Below are 19,753 nucleotides of genomic sequence, written 5' to 3'. Positions count from 1 at the left end.
ATAAGTGGTATTATTACCCCTATGTTATATAAGAGGGATCTGATGAACAGAGAAGTTAAGTAATTTCAGGAAGGTCACACAGCTAATAAGTGGTAGACTAGGATTCATACTTCTGCAGCCTGTTTTCAAAATTCATGCTCTCAACAATTTATAATCTGCCAGTTTTTATCTATTGGTATCCTTTGTATTTCTCAGAGCTCAGTTGAATAACTGCCTTTGCTAAGAACTATACCTTGATTATTGCTGGTGGAACTAGTTATGTCCTTATTGGAATTCACTATTATAATATTGTACTTGTTATAGTTCTCAAGGTATAATCAATTGGTGCTAATTATATTAGCTCTATATCTGTGTGTATTCCACACTACACTTAGGCCACTTGAAATCATTTACAGAATCTTCCTATGACTTTTGTATTCCCAGTCCTGATCACAGACCTTAACACAGAGTATTCTGAAATTAGAAAGAATTGTTTGTTGGTTGGTGGAATGAATGAAGGAAATAATGCATGTCAAAATAGAACCATGCCAATATCTAACATCTAGGGGTGTGCCAATGTGACTCCCAAAGTTCAGTTATTATATCATTTTACTTTCAACTCTAATCTTGTGGAAACATGCTAATTTATTCATTTATTGCAAAATGTTTTTCTAAAAGTATTATTTTGTACTTGCTCTGTGTCAGATGCTGTTTTCTGCCTGGTATTTAGGATTGAGCACAACAACCCTGTACTTTCATGGAACTCAGTATTGATTGGTCAGACAACAAGAAAATAGCATTCACTTTCTAATTTGACAGCTGTTACTGGGGTATATTATTCTACATAAGTCCTGTTCAATAAATTTGAGTCCAGAATGGCTCTCAGTGTTTGTTATTTTCAGCACCTTTGTTGATAGAGTTCAAACAATTGAGAATATCATTAGCAGATATGCAGGTGATATTTGTCATATTTCTATCACCATTTAAGCTTTGGTTGTGTTTGTTTTCATCATATAATTTAAATGAGGCTCTTTTTTCCTCTCTTTTCTTTTTCTAGGTGTGTATGCTATAGGAAGGTGAACTGTCCTGTTAGTTTTCATAGAGTGTAACAGGACCCCAGATATGGCCAGTTAAAACTTGACTATCGATCTAAAGTATTTTCTACTTATATATAACCAGTCCATTCTAAAGAAGATCAATCCTGGGTGTTCATTGGAAGGACTGATGCTAAAGCTGAAACTCCAATACTTTGGCCACCTCATGTGACGAGTTGACTCACTAGAAAAGACTCTGATGCTGGGAAGGATTGGGGGTGGGAGGAGAAGGGGGACAACAGAGAATGAGATGGATGGATGGCATCACCGTCTCGATGGACGTGAGTTTGAGTGAACTCCAGGAGTTGGTGATGGACAGGGAGGCCTGTTGTGCTGTGATTCATGGGGTCGCAAAGAGTTGGACATGACTGAGTGACCGAACTGAACTGAACTGATGCTATGTTAATTAGTGCATATTATAGATTTTATATCTGTATAACTGATGACTTATATAATAAGTATTTATTAGAGCATTATTTTAAAAATTCGATAACTAAACACTGTCAAATAGAGCAAGGAAAGTGGAGAAAAAAATCCAAGCACAATAATAAGCATTGTCTTTATATATTGGGATGGCCAAAAAGTTGGTTCGGGTTTTTCTGTAAGATGGTATAGAAAAACCCAAACTCACTTTTTGGCCAAGCCAATATTATGGCATAGGTAAACTTTTCTTAGACCCACTCGCGTGCTGCCCTTTGCAGCAGTGTTTGAGAATCACATCAACCTTGCCTTGGTCCTCCTGAAAGTCAGGATTCCAGTTTAGTGAGCTAAACTTTTTTTTTTTTTACTCTTGTATCAGCTATTCTCTGCTCAGAACAACTCTTTTTTACAGATGATCTTTCCTTTGGGAGAAACCACTTTATGCTGTTTCTAAAGCAGATGTTACTTCCCTAAAGCAACTTGAATTATCCTTTCTCTCTAGCTTTCCAATGACTTTTTTTTTTAATTAGGGAGGAAGTCATGGTTTTGACAACATCATGCATAAATTATTAGGAATTGTGGCATACTATTAATATGTGCCTACATGGTAAATGTCAGCTTTACACAAAGAGAACCTTGAAATTTTTGTTTTGATCATATATGACCATATATGAGAGCAAACTGAACTGAACTGGTGAGGGTAAAGCAACTGCCTGCCAATTCAGGAGACGCAGGAGATTCAGGTTCAATCCTTGGGTCAGAAAGACCCCCTGGGGGAGGAAAGGGCAACCCACTCCAGTATTTTTGCCCAGAAAATCCCATGGACAGAGGAGCCCAGCAGGCTATATCCATGGAGTCGGACATGACTGAGTGACAATGACAACAAATCAAAGGTGTTTAGTGCCTTCATCCAACAGAACAAAATAAAATAAATGAGTTATTTCACTACAGGTTTTATGTCCTGTACCTTTTTTGTTTTTTACATCAGAGAAAATCTATAATTCCCAGAGTTGGCTTCAGTTCAGTCACTCATTTGTGTCCATCTCTTTACAACCCCATGGACTGCAGCACGCCAGGCCTCCCTGTCCATCACCAGCTCCCGGAGCTTGCTCAAACTCATGTCCATTGAGTCGGTGATGCCATCCAACCATCTCATCCTCTGTCGTCCCCTTCTCCTCCTGCCTTCAGTCTTTCCCAGTATGAGGGTCTTTTCTAATGAGTCAGTTCTCTGCATCAGGTGACCAAAGTATTGGATCTTCAGCTTCAACATCAGCCCCTCCAATCAATAATGACTGATTTCCTTTAGGGTTGACTGGTTTTATCTCCTTGCAGTCCAAGGGATTCTCAAAAGTCTTCTCCAACACCACAGTTCAAAAGCATCAATTCTTTAGCACTCAACTTTCCTTATGATCCAACTCTCACATCCATACATGACTACTAGAAAAACCATAGCTTTACTGGACAGACCTTTGTTGGCAAAATAATGTCTCTGCTTTCCAATATACTGTCTAGGTTAGTCATAGCTTTTCTTCCAAGGAGCAAGCATCTTTTTTTTTTTAATTTAATTTAATTTTTTTTTATTGGAGGCTAATTATTTTACAATATTATATTGGTTGGTTTTGCCTGGATGCAGTCACTATCTGCAGTGATTTTGGAGCCTGAGAAAATAAAGTCTGTCACTGTTTCCATTGTTTTCCTGTTTTCCAAAAAGTGATGGGACCAGATGCCATGATCTTCATTTTTTGAATGTTGAGTTTTAAGCCAGCTTTTTCACTCTCCTCTTTCACCTTCATCAAGAGGCTCTTTAGTTCCTCTTCATTTTCTGCCATGAGGATGGTGTCATCTGCATATCTGAGGTTATTGATATTTCTCCTGGCAGTCTTTATTCTAGCTTGTGCTTCATCCAGCACAGCATTTCACATGATGTACCCTGCATATAAGTTAAATAAGCAAGGTGACAATATACAACCTTGATGTACTCCTCTCCCATTTTGGAACCAGTCCATTGTTCCATGTCTGGTTCTAACTATTGCTTTTTTTTAAAATTTTTTAAAGTAATTAATTTATTTTTTATTGGAGGCAAATTATTTTACAATATTATATTGGTTGGTTTTGCCATATATTGACATGAATTCGCCCCGGGTTTACATAAGTTCTGACCTGCACACAGATTTCTCAGGCAGGTCAAGTGGTCTGGTATTCCGATCTCTTGAAGAATTTTCCACAGTTTATTGTGATCCACACAGTCAAAGGCTTTGGCACAGTCAATAAAGCAGAAGTAGTTTGGTTTTTTTTTCCTTGCTTTTTCTCTTGCTTTTTCTATGATCCAGTGGATGTTGGCAATCTGATCTCTGGTTCCTCTGCCTTTTCTAAATCTAGCTTGAACATCTGGAAGTTCTTGGTTCATGTACTGTTGAAGCCTAGCTTGGAGAACTTTGAGCATTACTTTACTAATGTGTGAGATGAGTGCAGTTGTGTGGTAGTTTGAGCATTCTTTGGAATTGGAATGAAAACTGACCTTTACCAGTCCTGTGGCCACTGCTGAGTTTTTCTAATTTGCTGGCATATTGAGTGCGGCACTTTCACAGACTCATCTTTTAGGATTTGAAACAGCTCAACTGGAATTCCGTCACCTCCACTAGCTTTGTTCATAGTGATGCTTCCTAAGGCCCACTTGACTTCACATTCCAGGATGTCTGGCTCTAGGTGAGTGATCACACCATTATGGTTACCTGTCTCACGAAGACCTTTTTTGTATAGTTCTTTTGTGTATTTTTGCCATCTCTTCTTAATATAACATACCTTGTAACCTGGCCATTCTTACTTCCTTTTTTCTTTTTTATTGAGATATAATTGACAGCTAGCATTATATTAGCTTCAAGTGTACCACATAATTATTCAGTGTTTGTTTATATTGTGAAATGATCATCACAGTAAGTCTAGTTAATATTGAATTGGCCAAAAAGTTCATCCAACTTTTTCCATAAGATGTTACCATGAAACCCAGTATCTATCATCATATATAGTTACAATAGTTTTTTCTTATAATGAGAGCTTTTAAGATCTCTTAGCAACTTTAAAATAGTCAGTACAATGCTATTAGTTCTAGTCACCATGTAGTCACCACATTACATCCCTAGGATTTATTTATTTTATAATGGATCCATGTACCTTTTGACCCCCTTCACCCTGCTCACCCTTGGCTCCCCAGTGTTGCTCAAAGAGTTATTAGAGCAGTCCCTCAATTAATAAATTCACTATAATTAATGCCTTTACAGTAGAATCCCTGTTGAAGACTATATACATGCACTATCTCATAAATCATGAATATTAATGTTATATGGTCATGCCCAAAAAGCCCCCAAAAGTGTGTAACTGTAAAATGAGTCTTTTTGGAACTCTTTCACTTTTAGGAGTTCTTTTCATTAAGTTCTGTTTCCCTCCTGCTCTTCCTCTACCAAAATGAAATAATGTGAACTGTTACATCTAATTTATTCATTTTTTATCTTTCAAAAATATTATTCAGTTTCTACTCTAGATGTCAGATACTCTGTGGGATTCTGGAGATAAGAGATTAGAAAGCTAAGGTTACTGCCCTGGAGAAATGGATGCACTATAGACCTACAGTGTTAACACAAGTATGACCCAATGTGAGAAGCATCCAAATAGAGATTATGGTTGTACTTCATGTGAATAACCTTTTATTGAGTATTTATTACATTTGTTTTTATACTTTAATATTTAAAATTAATATAGGGTCAAATTGACTTTTTTGATATATAGTTCCCACTTTTAAGACATGTATCGATCCATATAGCCAGCATCGTAATCAGGCTATAGAAGGGTTCTATCACTCCAAAAAGCTGCCTTGTAATCTATATCCTTTATGATCACACCCTCTAATCCCTGCATCTCTAATCTCAACCTCTGGCAACCACTGATTGTTACAGTTTTGTGTTTTGAAAAAGTGAAAGTGTTAGTTGCATCAGTCATGCCTGACTCTTTGCAACCCCATGGACTGTAGCCCACACCAGGCTTCTCTGTCCATGGAATTCTCTAGGCAAGAATACTGGAGTGGGTTGCCATTTCCTTCTCCAGGGGATCTTCCTGACCCAGGGATTGAACCTGTGTCTCCTGCATTACAGGCAGGTTCTTTACCGTCTGAGCCACCAAAATTGGCAGCCCCAGTTTGGTGTTCTAGAGAATGCCATATAAATGGAATCACGCAATATACAGCCTTTATAACTGGTTCCTTTGCGTAAACATAACATCTTTGATATTTATCAGAGTTGTTGCATATATTAATCATTTGTTCCTTTTTGTTGCTGAATAGTATTCCTTGCATGGATGTTTCCATATATTTACCCAATAACCCAAAAGGACATCTGGGTTATTTCCAGTTTGGGGTTATTCTGAATAGATTAACATTGATTAACAAGTTTTGTAAAAACTAAGTTTTCATTTTTCCAGGTTAAACACCTGGGAGGGAGTCCAGGGTCATCTGGTAACCTCATGAGAAATCAACACACTCTTTTCTATTGGGGTTGGACCATTCTGCATTTCCACCAACTGTGTATGCGAGTCCCTGTTGTCCCGCATCTCTTTCAGCACTGAATAATTTCAATATTTTAAAATTTTAATCATTTAATACCAGTGTCTTTTCATATGACTATTTTCTAGCTTTTATATATTCTATAGTGAATCATCCTCTCAAGTCTTTTGCACATTTCTTAAACTGGGCTGTTTGTTTTCTTCCTGTTGAGTAAGATGGTCAAGTATTTTGGATCCAAGCCTTTGTTAGATATGTGTGTTGCTTAATCATTTCTTCGTTTTAGAAAGCAGTGGAATCAGCTTTCAGACCACAGCTTCTGACTCATCTTCTGAGCAGTAGTTGTATTTTCAGAGCCTTTGCAGTGCTGTTCCTGTTTGGTGTGTGCCCCACCAAGTTGCAGGATGGAATCTGAGTGGAGGTCTGCTCTGTAGCTTTAGTTCCCAAAGTCTCCGGTACTATGTTTAGGGCCAGATTCACACATTTGCAATTGAGAGATGGACCCAAGTTCACGAACGTCCCTGTGGAGTTGTTTCCCCGAGCTCCTCCCTCTCTCTCTCCCTCTCTCATTGCCCCCTGTACTTTCCCATTTCTTGGGTCTCCCTTTTCAGATCCTTCAGCCAGAATGCTAAGGCTTTAGTTACCTCATTCTGCTGCATACTTCCTGAAACCATGCTCACCTCCAGGACCAGGGAATGAAATGACTGGACGAGAAAGAGAATCATGGTGGTTTATCCCACCCTCTTGGGACCACAGCTCCTCTTATCAGAGAGGAAGACTTCCTTTCCTTAAAGTTTTTTTTTTTTTTTTTTAAGTATAGTCGATTTACAATGTTTGTGTTAATTTCTACTGTACAGCAAAGTGACTTGATTATCCATATGTACATTCTTTTTCATGTTCATTTCCATTATGGTTTATCCCAGGATGTTGAATATAGTTCCCTGTGCTCGCCAGTGGTACCCTATTGTTTATCTTCCTCTCTTTACAGTTTTAAGTACCTAAGACCTTTGTCATTGCTGCCACCAGCACAGCAAAATCGCCTAAGTGCTGAATTGTGAGAAGATGGAGCAGGAATAAAAGAGGAGGATTTCCCCCAGTTTCTCTACTCATTCATAGTCCCTTTCCTATCCTCACATCAGTTCAAGGGCTCTCCTAGAGCTTTCTCTGCCTTTGCCTGTTGTCCATTTTAGGCTTTGTACTGCCTGGAGTCCAGACTAGGGTTGATTAGAGGTCAAAGGAGGAGAGAGCTCACCATTAGTTGGACGGTATTTTAAATTCTGGTCTTCTCCCCATCATTTATTTTTTGAGCTCTTAACTACCTGTTTTATGCATTCTGTCCAAGTTTTATGGCTGCACTCATTGGGGGAAAAGAATGGTGGGTGCTTACTTTCCTCACCCAGAACCAGAACTTCTCTGCTGTGTTTTTTTTTTCTCCCAGCTGCTTTGGGTCTTAGTCACTGCACAAGAGGGGGGATCGTCTCTGTGTCTTGCAGGATCCTTTGTTTCTGGGTGCAGGTTCTCTAGTTGTGGTACTCGAGCTTCAGTAGTTGCGATACGTGGACTTAGCTACACCATGACATGTAGGGTCTTAGTTCCCTGACCAGAGATTGAACCTGCATGCCCTGAATCCCAAGGCAGACTCCCAACCACTGGACCACCGGGAAAGTCCATCTGCTGTCTTTTAAAGCAGAGGGTTTTCACACTGTGTCCTCTTTTTACCTGATACAGCAACTCAGAGGGTGCCATAGCTAAGCTCTGCAGAGAAACCAGTGTGTTTTGAACTGCAACCAACCAGTGTTAATTGTAATAGGCAATCTTGCACAACGGTCAAAAATTTAAACATAAACAAGATGTTTCCTGATGCTAAATTGCATGGATTTGCTTGTCATCTTGGGGAAGGTAGAGTTAGACACAGGTCCTTGGAAAAAGTATGAATTGTTACCTTTGACCACAACCTGACTATGACTCTGCATTCTAAACTTGCTTCCAATTAAGTGATGGCTTCTTGGTGAAGGATGAAAGCAAATTGATTTTTGTTCTAGGAAGAAAGGGAGTTTTACTAAGAGAAAGAGACATATTTTTGATGTGTCTATTTTTTTTCTTTTGAGTTGAGTTTAATAATTTATTTCTTGAGAAATAACTTGAGAGAACCAAGAATCTTTCATCTTCAAGATTGGAAAAAATATAAATTGGTCATAGGTCTTTTAATATTTGGATGCCTCTGGCCAAGGAAGTAAACTAGAAAATTCTTTGAAATGCTTTCTAAAAACTTGGTCATTTTGTCTCCAACTAGTCACATCAAACCTTTTGTTTCAGCATTTTCTTGAATTGTGTAATATGCTATGAAAGGCCTATTTATTTTGTTTATTCAGTACTGGCCCTTTAATTAGAAAATAAGACTCAGTATGCTTTTTCCAAAACCCTTTCTCTTTTCCTTTCTTCTTTCAATAAACTTCATTCTTCCACACCCTAGACTCTCTCAGGGAGTAGGAAGAGCCTTGCAACATACAAATTTACATGCATACCTTTGGAAACCATGGGGTTTACCTCTAAAGTAGCCAAGAAGACCCGCCGGGCATGGTTTGCCTCAGAATGAATTAAGCTTAGTGGTGAACACACCACCATCATGGAACCTCAGGATGAATAGTACTCCTGGGCCTGTTAAACCTTCAGAAGACAGCTTCATGCCTGGGGCAGCAATCTGCCCATATTTTAGTCCATGGATTATTATTTAGGGGTCATAATTTCTGGACCCAAAAACCAACTGTGACAGTACTAAAAGGGCCTAGGTATGCACAAAATTGTGAATGTATTTGCTGTTAATGTTTGTGTTATTATTGTATCCCTGTGTGATTATCTCTGAGTAGGAGGTTTACGTACCATTTTTAAAATTGACTTTAATTTTTGACTGATTTCAATGAGCACATGTCTGTAAAGGGAAAAAAATAGCCATTTATAAAAATGTCTCTGCTCTAAAAGGCAACAGAGGAAATTCCCTGTGGTTCAGTGGTTAGGATTCAGTGCTCTCACTTCCAGGGCCTCGGGTTCCACCCTTGATCAGGGGAACTAAGATCCTACGTGCCCTGTGGCATGGCCAAAAAAAAGGCAGTAGAGAATTCTGGTTCTGAGTAAGGTGGGTAAGCACACACGCCACTTCCCTCCTCCCCCAGTGAATGTAGCTATAAAACCAAAAGGAAAAAATGAAATTTAAAAGAACAGGAGAGACTTGTTGAATCCGCTGATTGAGCAAGTGATGTTTCTTTCAGTTCTACTTCAGAATCAAATGGCAAAGCATAATAGGCTATCTGCAAAATAGAAATGGACTCACAGACATAGGGACCAAACTTATGGTTATCAAGGGAGAAAAGAGGGATGGAATGAAATTGGGAGATTGGGATTGACATATATACACTACTATGTATAAAACAGATAACTAATGGGGGCCTACTGAATTGTAGAGGGAACTCGACTCAATGCTCTGTGGCCACCTAAACGGGAAGGAAATCTAAGAAAGAGGGGATATATGTGTACATATAGCTGATTCGCTTTGCTGAACAACAGAAACTAACACAACGTTCTAAAGCAACTGTATTCCTTAAAGAGTTAGCTTCAGGCTTTCTGGAAGATAAAGCTATTTGCGCTCTGCTCCTCCGAGCAGAGGAAACTGCTAAGCTTCACAGGTCTTCTCTGCTCCCTCCTTTCTCTCGCTCCCACCCCCACAGCTTCTGAATTCCTCGTGGTCTCACTCCCCACTGTCCATAGTTCCCAGATCTTCAATTACGTCAAACTGCCGTGCTTTCCTTTCTTCCTCTGCGGGTTCCATAAGACCAGTACACCAGAGAAAAGGAGAACTCCGTGGGATTCATCTTATTCCAGTTTGCACAGTTGAATCCAGGCTGCACGTCCTCAGCTCACTGGTTTCTTCCCCCACTGTGCTTTGCGAGTTTCCATAACAGCTCTTCACCCCACCTGCACTTCTGTTCTCACCCAGGTAGCAGGGGCAGGGGCCTTTAGTGACTTAAAGACCAGGGGGTGGCAGGAGCTGACCCAGGTCTCCAACTGCAGGGTCTTTCTCTTTCTGTAGACCCCAAGCCCCAGAAAGACAGCTTCTGTTTTGAGTGACTATGTGAGCCCTGCTTTTGTCCTTGTGACAGTGACCCGATTGTACCCTATAGTAAGCTTTTTGCATTTCAGTTTTTCAGATATTAAAAAGCAATGCAGTTGGTCCCTGGGATTCTTATCAGCTCTGAAGTTCTGTCATGTGAAAGTTCAGGGCATGACCCTAGACTCTATGAAGATCTGCCCCAAAGGGATCTAAGACATGAAGTAGGTGAGACGTGCCCTGGGATGGGGACAGGGTCATTCTTTATCCTTAGTACTGTTCAGGGGGCCAGGCTGTGTACACTGTCAACTTACTCTCAGCAAGAACCTGGGTGGATTTTTTCATTTAGCCAGAGAGATAATATGGGCCTGGTATTTGTGATCAAATCTAACATCCTAATAACTGTATGTAGTAATGATTGCTATCATTACCACCCCATAGATGAGAAGAAATGTTGGGAAACTTGCTCAAGATCAGGTGCTGTAAGTCATAAAAGGTAACATCCAGGGTTGTTAGAGGGTGACGTTTGAGGCACTGAATTGTGCTGTTGATATAACTTATGGTCATTTTCTTGTGTGTGTGCATTTTTATATATGTAACTTCTGAGTTTTAATCAAGTCATACTATATAAACTCCCCTTTTTAAGAAAACCTCAGAGATAACACGTTAGAATTCAATTTTGAGTGTTTCAGATGTGTGAATCTCTAGGATTGCAGGTTTGAAGTTTGTGTTATTATACGAAAAATGTCAGAATGACAAACCCCAGTTAAAAATAAATTCTCACACAGTTAAAGAAGGTGGAGAGTCTTTTAGGCTTGTTTGTAATGGTGTTGAGTCTGCGAAAGAGACTTGTAGGGGCGGGTCCTGCTCACATCCTCAGGGGACGGATGGTGCCTGTGTTCTCTCTCGGCAAAGGTGATCGTGGCTCCAGCATCTGCTGTAATTACGTAAAGGGGTATTAGGACTCCCTCAACATTTAAAGTTATATCTCATTGCTTTTAAAATTTACAGATGAATTATTCATGGCTGTGTAGGTGTAGAAACAGTCTTGCAAGTCAGCACTTCTTGTATAATAAAAGGTCACTCCAAAAGAAGAAAAACAGCAACAACAAAAAAAGTGAAGCTGATCCTTAACTCAGGTGTTTGCACAAGGGGTAGGGCATGGGGCCCAGTGAGCTTCAAGATAAAGAGGAAGGTTTTCAGTCGTGTCTGACTCTTTGCGACCCCATGGACTGTAGCCCTTCAGGCTCCTCTGTCCATGGAATTTTCCAGGCAAGGATAGTGGAACCAGTTCCATTCCCTACCCCAGGGGATCTTCCCAACCCAGGGATGGAATCGGTGTCTTCTGCTTTGTCAGATGAATTCTTTACCGCTGAGCCACCTGGGAAGCCCTCAGGAAGGTTTGGGTACAGTCTGTTGGGGAGGAAAATTCATGAGTTGTGTTTGTTTAATCAAAGTAAATTTTAGAAAATTAAAAATGAAAAAGCCGGAGGTTAGAGGTAACATTAATCCAATAAACACAACAACGACGTTTTAAAGATTATTCCCATACTCTGACTTTGAGGAAAAGAAGCAGAAATTAAGGTCTGATCATCCCAACAGTGACATTAAGCCAGGAGAAATTTCCAAGTCACGTTGGAATTTTGGAAAGTGAATAAATAGACTTCTCTCATTCTTCTATTATGTATTGTTTTATCAGCCATAATTTTAGGATTAAAACAAAGTGTGTTATTTTTCCTAGTGCATCTTTTCTATAGGCATCTGTGTTACTTTGCTAGGGCTGCGATAACCGAGTGCCCAGATACAGAGGCTTAAACAGAAATTTATTTCCTTGTAGACCTGGAAGTTGGAAGTCTGACATCGAGATGCTGGAAAGACTACTTGTTTCTGAGGCCTCTCTTTGGCTTATAGATAGCCTTCTTCTCCCTGGATCTTCACACCGTCTTTCCTCCCTATCTGTCCATCTCCTAATCTCTTCTTCTTATAAGGACACCAGTCAGATTGAATTAGGTTTGACTCATATGACCTCATTTTAACTCAGTTCATCTTTAAAGACTTTATCTTAAAATACAGTCTTTTTTTTCAGTAGTAGGGTTAGGACTTCGATGTGTGATTTTTGGGGTACACAATCTAGCCCGTAACACTGTACTAGAAAACTGTGAATAAATTTTAGGATTTTTTTTCTGTCACCAACTACATGAAGGCTGAACTTTGTATGTTTTACATATATTGATCATTAATTCTTTAAAATCATTTTTTTTTATTAAACTGTCTAAGAGGCTAAAGGACATTGCTCTTTTATTTATAGCATATTCTAAGTATTAGTTAACTGGGATTTTCCAGGCAAGAGTGTTAGAGTGAGTTGCCATTTCCTTCTCCGGGTGCTCTTCCTGACCCAGGGATTGAACCTGGGTATGCGGCATTGCAGGCAGTTTCTTCACCGTCTAAACCACCAGGGAAGCTTCCTGTTTGATAAGGTCAGTGACCTCTCTAGGCCAAAATTTATTTTTTGTAAATTAAAATGGCTTACAATATGAACTAAGATTCCCACAAGCCATGAAGCACCCTCCCCTCAAATAAGGTTTTTGAAGAGCTTCTGGCATAATTTCTAAAAGAGGAGAAACACCCATTGAAATTTAGCACACCCATGATTTCTCCCAACATCCCCAGCATTTGGGGCTTTCTAGATGGCACAGTATCCGCCTGCAATGTGGGAGACCTGGCTTCGATCCCTGAGTTGGGAAGATCCCCTGGAGAAGGAAAAGGCTACCCACTCTAGTATTCTGGCCTGGAGAATTCCATGGACTTTATAGTCCATGGGGTTTCACAAAGAGTCAGACATGACTGAGTGACTTTGACTTTCAGATGTCACAGTGGTAAAGAATTTTCCTGCCAATGCAGAAGATGCAGGTTCAGGGAAGAGCCCCTGGAGAAGTTGAAATAACAATCCACTCCAGCATTCTTGCCTGGAAAATCCCATGGACAGAGGAGCCTGATGGTCTACAGTCCATAGGGTTGCAAAGACTCCGACACGACTGAGCACAGCACAATATGAACTTTAAATTTTTGCTCAGATCTGAATTCCTAAGGCATTATTATAATAAAAATAAAGTTAAATACTTTTGGAAAATAGTTATATCTTTAGATATACCAATACAGCTGTGAAGTTAGTCATAAAATTTCTGCATTCAGAGAAAAAAAAGAAACATCTCAGTTTTTACTCCAGTTCTGCAGTGATAACTATATTATATTCTGCCATGGAGTATGAAGAACATATCAGTAACAAAGAAATCTGAACGTTTGTTTGAGTGTTGCAAGAGGGTATTTATTTCAGGTTGCTTTGCTGAGGTGGTAATGAAATGCAATGTGCATTTCATTTGTGAGAGTTTCAGTTTAATTATACAAATGCAATTGAGTTTTTCTCAGTTGTCATAATACCCTGAAATGCTTATATTAAATGAAAAAAGTATATTTTAAAAGACATAAAAAAATACTTCTTGATGCTAGATTTAATTAATCCCTAGAACTTACCATCACATTTTGTGTCAGAAAATGGAATTCTAAAAAGAATTCAGCATGTTCCAAAATTTGAAGCTAAGATATTTGAATAAAATGAATGTGGAGTTAGAATTACAAATGGAACAAAAAGGCCAAAACTTTTCAGGTTTAAATTACAGAAAGCTATAATTATTTTATTTTCCTTAATTAATCATTTAGGCTCTACTGCTTTCAAGTGACTTATGTCCTCTTATTGGGGCATAAATAAGTCTTTAGTCAGATGATGTTTTGTTACCTAGGTGAAAGTAAAACAATTACACATTTCTTTGAAGAAAGGTTATTGGTTTATGAGTATGTTAGGATACTGCCTTTAGTAAATGCTTGATCTATTGGGTTGGTCAAAAAGTTCATTTGGAAGTTTCCCTTCCTCAGCAATTTTCTGGAAGAGTTTGAGTAGAATAGGTGTTAGCTCTTCTCTAAATTTTTGGTAGAATTCAGCTGTGAAGCCGTCTGGACCTGGGCTTTTGTTTGCTGGGAGATTTTTGATTACAGTTTCAATTTCCGTGCTTGTGATGGGTCTGTTCAGATTTTCTATTTCTTCCTGGTTCAGTTTTGGAAAGTTGTATTTTTCTAGGAATTTGTCCATTTCTTCCAGGTTATTCATTTTATTGCCATATAATTCCTGATAGTATTCTCTAATAATCCTTTGTATTTCTGTGTTGTCAGTTGTGATCTCTCCATTTTCATTTCTAATTTTATTGATTTGGTTCTTCTCCCTTTGTTTCTTGATAAGTCTGGCTAGTGGTTTGTCAATTTTATTTACCTTCTCAAAGAACCAGCTTTTGGCTTTGTTGATTTTTGCTATAGTCTCTTTTGTTTCTTTTGCATTTATCTCTGCCCTAATTTTTACAATTTCTTTCCTTCTACTGACCCTGGGGTTCTTCATTTCTTCCTTTTCTAGTTGCTTTAGATGTGGAGTTAGGTTATTTAGTTGACTTTTTTCTTGTTTCTTGAGGTGTGCCTGTATTGCTATGAACTTCCCCCTTAGCACTGCTTTTACAGTGTCCCAGAGGTTTTGGGTTGTTGTGTTTTCATTTTCATTCATTTCTATGCATATTTTGATTTCTCTTTTGATTTCTTCTATGATTTGTTCGTTGTTCAGCAGCGTGTTGTTCAGCCTCCATATGTTGGCATGTTTAATAGTTTTTCTCCCATAATTGAGATCTAATTTTACTGCATTGTGGTCAGAAAAGATGCATGGAATGATTTCAACTTTTTTGAATTTACCAAGGCTAGATTTATGGCCCAGGATGTGATCTCTCCTGGAAAAGGTTCCATGTGAACTTGAGAAAAAGGTGAAATTCATTGTTTTGGGGTGAAATGTCCTATAGATATCAATTATGTCTAACTGGTCTATTGTATCATTTAAAGATTGTGTATTCCATTCACTGTTGCAACGAAAAGAATTAAATACTTAGGAATATATCTACCTAAGGAAACAAAAGACTTGTACATAGAAAACTATAAAACACTACTGAAAGCAATCAAAGAGGACACTAATAGATGGAGAAATATACCATGTTCATGGATTGGAAGAATAAATATTGTAAAAATGAGTATACTACCCAAAATAATTTATACATTCAATGCAATCCCTATCAAGCTACCAAAGATATTTTTCACAGAACTAGAACAAATAATCTCACAATTTGTATGGAAATACAAAAAACCTCGAATAGCCAAAGCAATCTTGAGGAAGAAAAATGGAACTGGGGGAATTAACCTGCCGGACTTCAGGCTCTACTACAAAGCCACAGTCATCAAGACAGTATGGTACTGGCATAAAGACAGAAATATAGATCAATGGAACAAAATAGAAAGCCCAGAGATAAATCCACGCATCTATGGACACCTCATCTTTGACAAAGGAGGCAAGAATATAAAATGGAGAAAAGACAGTCTCTTTAACAAGTGGTGCTGGGAAAACTGGTCAGCCACTTGTAAAAGAATGAAACTAGAACACTTCCTAACACCATACACCAAAATAAACTCAAAATGGATTAGAGAGCTAAATGTAAGACCAGAAACTATAAAACTCCTAGAGGAGAACGTAGGCAAAACACTCTCCGACATAAATCACAGCAGGATCCTCCATGACCCACCTCCCAGAATATTGGAAATAAAAGCAAAAATAAACAAATGGGACCTAATTAAAATCAAAAGCTTCTGCACAGCAAAGGAAACTATAAGTAAGGTGAAAAGACAGCCTTCAGAATGGGAGAAAATAATAGCAAATGAAACAACTGATAAAGGATTAATCTCCAAATTATACAAGCAGCTCCTGCAGCTCAATTCCAGAAAAATAAATGACCCAATCAAAAAATGGGCCAAAGAACTAAACAGAAATTTCTCCAAAGAAGACATAAAGATGGCTAACAAACACATGAAAAAATGCTCAACATCCCTCATAATCAGAGAGATGCAAATCAAAACCACAATGAGATACCATTTCACACCAGTCAGAATGGCTGCTATCCAAAAGTCTACATGCAATAGATGCTGGAGAGGGTGTGGAGAGAAAGAAACCCTCTTACACTGTTGGTGGGAATGCAAACTAGTACAGCCACTATGGAGAACAGTGTGGAGATTCCTCAAAAAATTGGAAATAGAACTGCCACATGATCCAGCAATCGCACTCCTGGGCATACACACCGAGGAAACCAGAATTGAAAGAGACACATGTACTCCAATGTTCATTGCAGCACTGTTTATAATAGCCAGGACATGGAAGCAACCTAGATGTCCATCTGCAGACGAATGGATAAGAAAGCTTTGGTACATATACACAATGGAGTATTATTCAGCCATTAAAAAGAATACATTTGAATCAGTTCTAATGAGGTGGATGAAACTGGAGCCTATTATACAGAGTGAAGTAAGCCAGAAAGAAAAACACCAATACAGTATACTAACACATATATATGGAATTTAGAAAGATGCAAATGATAACCCTGTATACGAGACAGCAAAAGAGACACAGATGTATAGAACAGTCTTTGGGACTCTATGGGAGAGGGTGAGGGTGGGATGATTTGGGAGAATGGCATTGAAACACGTATGTTGTCATATGTGAAACGAATCACTAGTTCAGGGTCAATGCATGTTATAGGATGCTCGGGGCTGGCATGCGGGGATGACCCAGAGGGAGGATAAAGGGAGGAGGGAGGTGGGAGGGGGGTTTAGGAGGGGGAACTTATGTAAACCCGGGGCAAATTCATATCAATGTATGGCAAAACCAACCAATATATTATTGTAAAATAATTTGCCTCCAATAAAAAATAAATTAATTACATAAAAAAAAAAGTTCATTTGGGTTTTTCCATGACATCTTATGGAAAAGTCCAAATGAAATTTTTGGCCAAAAAGCTGGCCCACCTGGTACTTTAATGTGATAAGTGAGAGGACAGAATAAACTGGACCAGCAAAAGTACCCCAATTGTTTCTCAACAGAAACCTTTTTCCCTCTCTTTTCTTATTCTCTTTTAGTACTGGTAGCAGTTATTTTCATGTTCATCATCATCATACAAGTAATTTGTCTACACACTAAAAGTTTATCTCAAGGAACTTTTTTCTCCCCTAGTTTACTGTCAAACTTTACAAAAATTATCTGTATTGATGAGTAATTATGGTAGTCACAGAACTGTTCTATGACCTTTTCAAGTTCTATTCTAGCAATATGTCCTTTTTCTGTTCTTATGCCATCAAGAAAAATGATTCCAAGAAAAAATTTCTTTAGTTGTTGGATCAGAAATTGGAGAAAGGTGGTGAAAAGTTTCTCCCTAGTTGACTGAATTTGCTGCGTTGGAGAGTTGGATTTTAAGGATTTTCCGATTCTTTCTTCTTGGATTTCTGACAAGGACATACGGGGAAGTGGGGACCCATCTGTGTCACAAGTGGAGGGCTTAGCTTTCCACCAGCTGTAGCTTGATGGATAGAAGGGTTATGAAGCCATGTCTCTCTCCTGAGCCCAGTGCAGCCCTGCTGAGTGAGTATTGCAGATTTTGGGAAGCCATAGTCGACCTGGGGGAAAAATGAGTCAGAACGTAGCACAGTGAAGTACTACGTATTAAGAAAAAAAAAAATGACTTTGCAAACATCCTTTCTCTGATACCCAGATTTTCAGAAAGTGTATGTCATGGATGTTTTCTATAGAAGGCTAAAACCATTTAAGGAAGTGTTTCTTAGGCAATGTCATTTATTGTAATTCTAATACTTTTTATTTTCTTGATATGAAGCAATACATGGACTCCTCTCCTTACAGAGCCTGTTTCCTAGGGATGCAGAGCTCCTTCCACACAGTTTGCATGATAACTTTTCAATAAGAACAAATCTTGTAATTCATGCGGCCAACCCTTTCTCAAATTAATTAGAGTTACATTTCTCTACCACAGTAGATGGTTATGTTTATTTTCACTCCATTTTTGCTTTATGCATTTTTGGCCATTGCTTTTTTCCCCCTTATAAACAGTTTTAAATTCTTGACCTTTTTCTATAGTTTTTAGGTGAATTAAATATTAAATATTTAAATTACAAATATTATAAACATGCTAGGATTTTTTCTTTTTGGTAAAAAGTCATTTGGATGTTACACAGACACCCACTCAGATATCTCCACTTGAATCATCAGAGTGCTTAGTTACTAGAGGATGACCAAATATGTTAGGTTTTAAGCCTACTTTCAGTGTCTTTCAGGATATTTGTGAAAGGCTAGAAATGTTTTCTTCTGTGAAATGATACTTTTTGAACTACTCAACTCCCATTCCTTATTCCACACTCTTTTCTAGGAAAGAAAGTCTGCTTTCTCATCAGTTGCAAATAAGAACAGGATATTAACAACAGTTAGTGGTGTTGGAGAAGACTCTTGAGAGTCCCTTATACTGCAAGGAGATCCAACCAGTCCATTCTAAAGGAGATCAATCCTGGATGTTCATTGGAGGGACTGATGGTAAAGCTGAAACTGCAATACTTTGGCCACCTCATGCGACGAGTTGACTCACTGGAAAAGACTCTGATGCTAGGAAAGGTTGGTGGCGGGAGGAGACGGGGATGACGGAGAATGAGATGGCTGGATGGCATCACCGACTCTGTGGACATGAGTTTGAGACGGGGATGACGGAGAATGAGATGGCTGGATGGCATCACCGACTCTGTGGACATGAGTTTGAGTGACCTCCGGGAGTTGGTGATGGACAGGGAGGCCTGGCGTGCTGTGATTCATGGGGTCGCGGAGAGTCGGACACGACTGAGCGACTGAACTGAACTGAACTGAGTGATTTGTACAAACCCAAGGGAAGATTTTTGCTATTTAAATAGCAGATATGTATAAGGGTTTTTTTGTTTGCTATATCAACATTGAAACCTGAAGTAAAAAGAGAATTCTTCCTGTTGGAGCACATGAGATCTGAAGCCATTTAAATGACCTGCGAGTAACAGTATCTTAGTATGTCTCAGTGTCATTGGTTCAAGCCCAGTGATTGCTTACTTCATTGGAGATAGAGGTCATTGGCCCTCTACAATCAGAAGTCCCTTGTACCGCAAGGGGATCCACCCAGTCCATCCTAAAGGAGATCAATCCTGGGTGTTCATTGGAGGGACTGATGCTAAAGCTGAAACTCCAATACTTTGGCCACCTCATGCGACGAGTTGACTCACTGGAAAAGACTCAGATGCTGGGAAAGGTTGGGGGCGGGAGGAGACAGGGACGACGGAGAATGAGATGGCTGGATGGCATCACCGACTCTGTGGACGTGAGTGTGAGTGAACTCTGGGAGTTGGTGATGGACAGGGAGGCCTGGCGTGCTGTGATTCATGGGGTTGCGGAGAGTCGGACACGACTGAGCGACTGAACTGAACTGACAGTCAGAAGAGCATAATAATTCTCTATGCTTTTGAAGGCTAGGATACTCAGAGTAGCTCAGATTAGCGTTTTATGATAGTCACTTTTAAATACAAGACCTTCATTACATGGAATTATTTCATAAAGTGTAAATGCTTTTGGCTGGGCGTGATGAGATGGCTTGAGTTCTTTACTTCCTGTTACAAGTTCTTCAT

The 19,753-nt window shown here is 39.1% G+C and overlaps 1 protein-coding gene across 5 annotated transcripts in view; it reads left to right on the top strand.

The window, feature by feature from the left end:
• DGKI (diacylglycerol kinase iota) overlaps positions 1 to 19,753 on the top strand; it is a 508,012-nt gene that overhangs the window by 342,903 nt on the left and 145,356 nt on the right. The gene's annotated exons all lie outside the window — the stretch shown is intronic.

Source organism: Moschus berezovskii, chromosome 3, assembly GCF_049115385.1.
Source record: "Moschus berezovskii isolate FMDL1 chromosome 3, NW_MosBer_1.0, whole genome shotgun sequence".
Lineage (NCBI taxonomy): Eukaryota > Metazoa > Chordata > Mammalia > Artiodactyla > Moschidae > Moschus > Moschus berezovskii.
This window is presented reverse-complemented; position numbering and strand designations above follow the sequence as displayed.